Source organism: Pollicipes pollicipes, unplaced genomic scaffold (genome assembly GCF_011947565.3).
Source record: "Pollicipes pollicipes isolate AB1234 unplaced genomic scaffold, Ppol_2.1 Scaffold_7262;HRSCAF=8765_pilon_pilon_pilon, whole genome shotgun sequence".
NCBI classification, from domain to species: Eukaryota; Metazoa; Arthropoda; class Thecostraca; order Pollicipedomorpha; family Pollicipedidae; genus Pollicipes; species Pollicipes pollicipes.
In genome coordinates, this window is record NW_023597055.1 from 7863416 (window position 1) to 7872277 (window position 8862).

Here is an 8862-nt window from a genome sequence, read left to right on the forward strand (position 1 = left end):
ACTGTATTATCCCGCGAAGCGAGCGGGCGGCGCCGACTCCGGCGGGTGGCGCCCCAGGCAGTACACCGCCATTCGGGGCCGCGGCGTACCAAAGTGCAGCAGCACTGGCGGCGCGAGCAGGGGCGGTCTCAGGGGTACGCCAGTAACATCATGATACATCTCCCCCCTTGAGGAAATGCAAATAAATGTATAATATATAAAAAAAAACGCTTGCGAAACGAAATTATTGGCGACAGACTGCTGCTTCCCTGCTGCTTCCCTGCTGCTGCTATGCTGCTTCTGAGGCTGCTGCTTCCCTTCTGCTTCTCAGACTGCTTCTCCTCTGCTGCTTTCCTGCTGCTTCCCATCTGCTTTCCTGCTGCTTCTCTGCTGCTTCCCTTTGATGCCTCTCAGAAAACGCGGCCACTGCGTGTTTTACGCGGACTAAAACTAAGCAGTGGCGTTGGGTCTTGTGTCTGGGGCGCTTGCGCGTTGCAGGGCTGGGCCGCAGCTTCTGTCAGCGGCGGCAGCGACGGCGGCGGCGCCGCTTCCGACGCGGGCGACGGCACAGCTGGTGGTGGCCGTGGCACTACCGATCGTGGTGCAGGCGCCGGTTCGCGCGGCTGCGGTTGCAGCAGCGCCGGTGGCGCCACCTCAGCATGGCGGCCAGAGAGGAGGTCTGGAGCGGGCACCCTGTGTGCAGAACAGTCAGCACGCCGCGCGGAACCGTGCTGTGTCAACACCTGAAACGGAGGGATCTGCATCAGATGACGTCGGTTGCGACGATAGCGAGCACCCTTGAGCTCCACAAGGTAGCTGCGTCTAGAGAGCTTCTCTATGACGGTGGCGGGCTCGGACCAGCTTGCTTCCTTCTCCGTCTTGATCCGAACATGATCCCCGGGCTGTAGCTGCTGAAGATCGCGGGCACCGTGTCTCCGGTTGAAGCATGTCTCCAGCTTCTTCTTCCTCTGCCGATCTCGGAGTTTGGCATGTTGCCATGTCGCTTCTCCGGTTGGCTGAGCGATGGGGAGACGAGATTGAAGTTCGCGTCCCATCAGGAGACGGGCTGGGGAGTATCCGGTTGCTTCCACAGGCGTCGTGCGGTAGTTGAGGAGGGCGAGGTGGGGGTCCCTCTGGCGAAGTATCCACTTGGCGGTTCTCACGGCCCGTTCAGCTGCTCCGTTGGAAGACGGCGTGTGCGGGTCTGTGATGCGGTTTGTAAAGCCGTAGGACGCTGTGAAGTTGGCGAACGAGCTTGAAGTGAACTGCGTTCCTCCGTCTGTTGTCACGAGGTCTGGTATCCCCAAGCGGGAAAACAGGCGCTTCAGACGCTCGATGACTGCGCTGCTGGTGAGACTCGGGAGGCGTTGTATCTCCAGATACCTGCTGAAGATGTCCACCGTGACGAGCCAGTTGCAGTTGTTGAAGTGGAAGACGTCTGCTGCAACGTGCGTCCACGGTCTTGATGGCGTTGGGGTTGTCACCAGTGGCTCAGCGTGCTGGGCTGGCGCGTTCACCTGACAGAACGAGCAGCTCTCGAGATGACGCTTCAGGTCGATGCTGAGTTGAGGCCACCAGATCGATTCTGCTGCCCTCTGGCGACACTTGTTCAGACCGAAGTGTCCGTCATCATGTAGTCGGGTGAGCATTTCATCTCGCAGACTCGGAGGGATGACGATGCGTCGCCCGTGCATCAGCAGTGTACCACACGTTAGGTACAGAACGCTCATCTCTCCCCGAGAGGCGAAGTAGTCCAGCAGGTCGGGATGCTTCGCTCCCTCCTTCCAGCCAGAGAGAGTCTGCTGAACTACGCGTTGTAGGGGTTCGTCTGCTTGCTGCGCCTTGCTGATCTCCACCAGACGCTGCGGTGTGGCGGGAAGATCGCTGAAGATTCTCTCACAGAATCCATGTATGTCTTCTTGAAGCACAGCTCTGATTTCATCCTGCTTCTGGAGCGGGTGACGTGAGAGGAAGTCGGGCACCAGGTGCTGCTTTCCTGGAACGAAGACCGCTGTGGGGTTGTATCGCATCAAGCGCATGAGCATGCGCTGGCATCTGATGGGCGCATCCACGAGATTTTTCGTGTTAACCAGCGGGATCAGAGGCTTGTGGTCCAGATGCAGCTCGAACGACGGCAGTCCGGACAGGAACATGTGCATTTTCTCGCACGTCCACGTCGCGGAGAGTAGTTCCTTCTCAATCTGGGCCCATCTGGTCTCTGGGTCAGTCAGGCTTCTGCTGCAGAACGCGACGGGTTTGAAGACGGAGCCGTGCTTCTGGAGAACACATCCTCCGATGCCGAAACTGCTGGCGTCGGCGCTGACCACCGTCTCTCGTGCTGGATCGTAGAACGCCAGAGCTGGAGCTGAAGTGACGGCTGCTTTCACGTCATCCAGCGCCTGCTGCTGCTGTGGTGTCCAGGTCCATGCTACGTTCTTCCTCAGAAGCTCGTTCAGTGGTCTTAAACACTCCTGGATGTGTGGAACGAACCGGCCCAGGAAGTTGATTACTCCGAGCAGAGACCTTAGTTCATTGACATTCTTTGGTGGTTGGAGCTGCTGGATCGCTTCGAGCTTCTCTTCGTCCATGCTGATGCCGTTCTTGCTGATCTTCACCCCCAAAAACTTGACCTCGTTCTTCCGGAACTCACACTTTTTCCTGTTCAGCTTGAGGCCAGACTCGTGGATCCTCCTGATGACGGCCTCGAGACGTGCATCGTGGCTGGCAGCATCTCCGAACACCACGGTGTCGTCCATGTAGACGATGACTCCGGGCAGTCCGTCCAGCATCTCCTCCATCTTCCGCTGGAAGCACTCCGGTGCGAGAGAGATCCCCATCGGCAGTCGCAGGAACCTCTTCCTGCCGAACGGAGTGATGAACGTAGTCATCTTGGAGCTCGCCTCGTCCAGCGGGATCTGGTAGAAACCGGAAGAGGCGTCCAGCTTGGTGAAGAGCGTCGCGCCACTCAGCTTGGAGGTCAGCTGCTCCAGAGTAGGGATCGGGAACACCTGTCGCTTCACAGACTGGTTGAGTCTCTTGTAGTCAACCGTGATGCGGACACCGCTGCTCTTCGGCTTCGGGACGGGGACCAGCGCAGAGACCCAGTCCGTTGGCTCGGTCTCCGACGTGATGATGCCGTGATGCTCCATCTTCTTCAGCTCCTCTTCCACCGGCTTCATCAGTGGCAGCGGGATATTTCTTGCAGTGGCAAGGGCGAATGGAACAGCATCTTCACGGAGCTGAATGCTGACCGGTGCTGTCTTCAGGAGACCTGCCTCTCCGAAGACGTCTTCGTTGACTTCACCTGTGAATCTCAGTACGCCCAGGCGCGAGCAAGCAGACCTGGAAAGGAGATCATTAGCTGAGTCAACAACGTAGAACACTTCAGGCTCGGCTTTGTTCTTGAACAGGAGTGTTCCGTGCATCTTTCCTTCTACTTTTAGCACGCTACCAACACTTGTCAGAGTATTTGAAGCATGTTGAAGCGGCGGCAGTTTCAGCTTCTTGTACGTTTTCAGCGTCAGAATGCTAACATCAGCGCCAGAGTCAGCTTTGAAAGCGACTCGTTGACCATTTAGAAGGACTGAAACTCTCCATGGCGCGCAAGCTTTGTCTGCTTCGTCAACAAAAATGTTGGGCGGCGATAGTTCTTCAATGGACTCTGTCCGCGCACTCGCTCCGACACCATTGGAGCGACAAGCATACGCAAAATGATCCATTTTCTGACAGTTGTCACATATTTTTCCCTTAGCAGGACAATCTTTCGGAGACGCATGACGTGCTCTTCCACAGTATCTGCATGCTGTTGAAAAGTCGGTACGCTGACTATGCTGTTGCCGTTGCGCGGTGGAAGGCTGCGGTTGACGTCTGTACTGCTGGCGCTGCTGGCGCGGCTGCCTGTGCCGCGCCGGTGCACAAACACTACTGATATCAGGCGGATCAGAGCTGTCACGGCCGTTCACGATCTCGACATTACGCATCATCGAAATGACGGTATTTGCAGACACTCCCTCCTCTAGTGACTTCAGCTGAATTCTACGGGACAGCTCCATGTCAGACATTCCTGAGATGAGACGATCTCCGATACACTCATCAGCGTCAGCGAAGCTGCAATGCTCAGCTAGAGAGAACAAAGCTCTGATGTACGATTCATTAGTCTCGCTTGAGCTTTGAGATCTAAGCTCGAAGTTGTGACGCTCTGCAATAAAGTTCCTTTTCGGAATGAAGTACCCGTCTAGCTTTGAGACAACAACTTCAAAATCCTCCTTCTGCTCAGCAGTAAGCTTAAACATTGGTACGATATGCTCAGCCTGCGGACCCATGCTGTAAATCAACGCAGCTACTTGAACGTCACCGTCCTCTTCGTGTAGTCCCGATGCCAGTCTGTAGCGGACGAACCGATCACGCCAGGTCGGCCACCTCTCAGGCGATGTGAAGTCGAATTCCTCAGGAGGACGAAATCCAGGCATCTCGACTTGGTTCGCAACTAACACTGTTTAAATTAATGTGCTGCTTATGCTTGCTTAAGCTTACTCTGGGTTCAATGCGGCTGCGCCATATTCAAGTCTACGTGTTGTCTGCCCAGACCAGACACGAGCGCTGCTAAACGGCAATTGTATTATCCCGCGAAGCGAGCGGGCGGCGCCGACTCCGGCGGGTGGCGCCCCAGGCAGTACACCGCCATTCGGGGCCGCGGCGTACCAAAGTGCAGCAACACTGGCGGCGCGAGCAGGGGCGGTCTCAGGGGTACGCCAGTAACATCATGATACAAGAGGGTTTACAGAAGTCAAGGCCAAAGTCAGCTAGTGACAGCCCGCTTGAACCAGCCAATAACCTACAACCACTCATTCAAAGTGTTAGGGTTGTCAAGGTCATTGTTGTCAGGGGTTAGTCAAGGGTTGCACAGTCCCACAAGTCGGAGGGGCAATTAACTGGTCGTTTTCGTGCTGGGTTTTGGGCTGGATGCCCAGGCAGTCCACACAGCTAAGTGGAGCTTGTTGCTGGGAGCACCCCCGGAGCCAGCGCCATTAATTTGGGTACGAGTGCATGAATATAATTATATCACAACGTGATTATGGAACATGAAGGAGGTCAGATATGAAGTGAGTTACATACGTGCAGGGCAAAAAATACAGATATCTTCAAATATGTTGGTTACGTCAATATGCATTCACGAATTGCTTGCGGATGATGTGCTTAACGATACTTTCTGATACAAACATATCAGCTATTCTTGGAAATTCTGAAATAACAATATCGCCCACAGATTAGGGTCAAGGCAAGATGTCGTAAATAGTGCATAATTACAATTGGAGAAAGGCTGGTCTGAATCTTTTACTCGTCCCATATCCATTTCATGTGATTCGTAGAGCTTATATACCGAATCGAATGATGCAGGATGCTGTGAAGCTAGAAATTTGTGCATCACAATTAACATTTTGGAATTTGACAATATCCGATAATTTCAAATTTGTCATCGTTTAACACGAGCTCGGGTGGGTGAGGGGACAAATTGACCCCCCGAAGGTTTTTCCAAAGCGGTTTCCGAACGGCGCGGCGTGGGCGTGCCAAATTTTGCATCGCTGTAGACAATTGAATAGCGGATCGTTTGGCGTAAAAAAATTAGATGTTGATGATTACATTAGATGGATTCTGACAGATGTCGTTCTCAAACCTGAAGGTACATGGCGGACTCATGAAAGGGGAGCACTGAAGCTCGGTGCTACAAACGTTATCTGCCCCTCCCACAGGGCATCTGTTGAAGCAGTAGCCGTCCTCGGTGCAAGTGGTGTCATCCCAGCACGAGAGCTGCAGTTCTCTTTGCCGTGCAGGGTGGTCGTACATGTCGCAACAGTCCACTGCCGTATCATTGACTAGCTCGTGGCGTGTGCATGGCTTGTTCTCGAACAGCTGACAGTTGACATTGGTCGTTGTCGGCCCAAAGTTGAGGGCGTTACAGTTAGCCGAGCCCGCCCACATGGTCAGGCATCCTCTGGCACTGGATGTGTGATGCTCTTCGAGAGGCAGCTGGTTCGCCAACCTCTTGCCAGTCCGACGAGCGCTGTTGGCGTACCTGACAACGTTGACGGATCTGGTCCCGATGATGCCGCAGAGCAGCACTAGAAGAAGGAAGCCCAGCCGCACCGTACCGGGCCGGGCTTTGCTCTTCTGTGGGGCGGAGGAGCTCCGAGATGACGTTCCGAGCGAGAGTGGGAGATGTTTGCATAAGGTAGGGGAGGGCTTAGTTTATCCACGTTTTGACAACTGCGATTTTTAAAGAGTAGCCTGCCGCGGCTGCAGGGTGTCAGGAGTTGGCCAGGGATGACAGCCTGCCCGTGCGTACCGAGAGAGCGACGGCAACAGAGTACCGCGGGGGCCTCGACATAAGGGCGATCGACTTGTGGATCGTCGTCGGTCGACACGGCAGCCGTTGTCAGCGCCACGTGGTGTTGTTAGCAACGCGCCTAAATTCATAAAAAAAAAACAGGCCAGCACCACATGGTTGGTGCAAACCGAGTGTCCTATTAATTACCTGCTTTGCATGAGCGCAAACGATTGGGCCTCCCGATTCCTGTTTTTGTTTTGTTTAACGCGCGCCCGAGTGGCCGGCTAGATACCCTTCGCTCGGGTGGGGGTCGATTTGACCTCCCCCTGAGATCTCGGGAACTAAGGAAGCTAGAGACACCAAGCTAACGAGGGCGTGTTCACCTGTACGTGAACTCACTTAGCTCAAACTTGCAAGTTCCTAGGTCATGGCCTTCGGGTCGGAAAGGTCAAACAAGGTCAAGTTCCAGTTTGGTCTCCAAAGTGCCCCAGATCCTAGATAAACGTTTCTAAGCAAAAGGTCACATGCTCATTGAAGGTCAGTAACCTTGACTGACCTTTTGAAGGTCAAGGTGACCAAAATAATACAAGATTGCTTTGAGTTTTGCATTTGACTAAGCGACGAAGATTACGCTAGGCAGTATGCTCCTAAAACAAAATGTTGGCCTGGGTCATTATAGGTCATTGACTTATTCTGACCTCTAAGAAATCCATGGAGGATGCATAATGCGGTTCCTGCGATCAATAAATTCCAAATGAGCACCAGAAACTATCCCATACAGCAAGCCCCAGAGTACCAAAACAGACTGGTTATGACCTTGGTGTGACCTTCATATCTAACCTTTGGTCAGTGCGATTTGCTCATTCTACTGTTGTGCTGCCTAAGAAAGCATCTCAGAGATGCATGGCTTCGTCTAACACTCTGTTGTTGGATCAGATTGGAGGATTTCCTAGAAGCTGCCTTCGCTGAAACCATGGCTTGAATTTGACCTGCCATAGATCAGCGACCTTACAAGATACATCTAATTGTTTGATGCCAAACGATCCTCTATTCAATTGTCTACAGCTATGCAAAATTTGGCGCGGCCACACCGCGCCGCTCGGAAACCGCTTTGGAAAAACCTTCGGGGAGTCAATTTGTTCCCTCACCCACCCGAGCTCGTGTTAAACGATGACAAATTTGAAATTATCGGATATTGTCAAATTCCCAAATGTTAATTGTGATGCACAATTTTCTACCTTCACAGCATCCTGCATCATTGGACTCAATATATAAGCTCTACGAATCAAATGAAATGGATATGAGACGAGTAAAACATTCAGGCCAGCCTTTCTCCAATCGTAATTATACACTATTTACGACATCTTGCCTTGACCCTAAGCTGTGGGGCGATATTGTTATTTCATAATTTCCCAGAATAGCTGATATCTCGGTACCAGAAAGCATCGTTAAGCCCTTCATCCGCAAGCATTTCGTGAATGCATATTAACGTAACCAACATATTTGAAGATGTCGGTATTTTTTGCCCTGCACGTATGTAACTCACTTCATATCTGACCTTCATATTCCATAATCACGTTGTGATATAGTTACATTCATGCACTTGTACCCAAATTAATGGCGCTGGCTCCGGGAGTGCTCCCAGCAACAAGCTCCACTTAGCTGGGTGGACTGCCTGGGCATCCAGCCCAAAACCCAGCATGAAAACAACCAGTTAATTGCCCCTCCGACTTTTGTGACTGTGCAACCCTTGACAAGCCCTCGTCAACAATGACCTTGACAACCTAACACCTTTAATGAGTGGTTGTAGCTTATTGGCTGGTTCTAGCGGGCTGTCACTAGCTGACTTTGGCTTTGACTTCTTTAAACCTTCTCATGCATGATTTGTCCTCGCCTATGGCATAACATAATTTCCGCCGGGTCTGCACCGCCTGTTCGCCTGCTTCTCTATATTTGTTTTCTCTTCCTAGCTGGGAGCGCCGCGATTTGTTTTTACTTTTCTGGCGTTAGCGTACGGTTTATTGCGCAACTGGGATGGAGGGAGGAGCACTTCTGGTTACCTGTTCTTGGGTAACGGCGCAGAAAAAGTTGAGGTGATTTAAAGCTGCTACACACCGCGTTTGATACCGAATTGCTGTGTAAAGCTGGTTGACCACTTCCACTGCGTGGTGATCTAAAACCAGGCTGGCGTGTCCGGCGTGTAAAGTAATCAGGCAATTAGCATGGAGTAACTCACTTATACAAATTGATCTCATTTGGTTTAACGTTCATAAGCGTGCTATACACACAAGCATGTAATCTTCCCTTCCTGATGTGCTTTGCCCAGGTCGCTCCGCCGTGAACGCCAAACTTTAACGGTTCCGCACAGCCCATCAGTGTGGCGGTGGGAGCAGGTGAGAATGTCACTGAACCACGAGTATTGGTGGAGATCGTTGGTGTATCTTGGAGTTTTGCAGTGACGGCTGGCGTGGCGTGCCGGCCGAAGAACATTGGGGACGTTTTTCGCCAATGGTCCTGTGTAAGTCTCACTGCCGGTGTATTTCGTGTCTAGAACAACC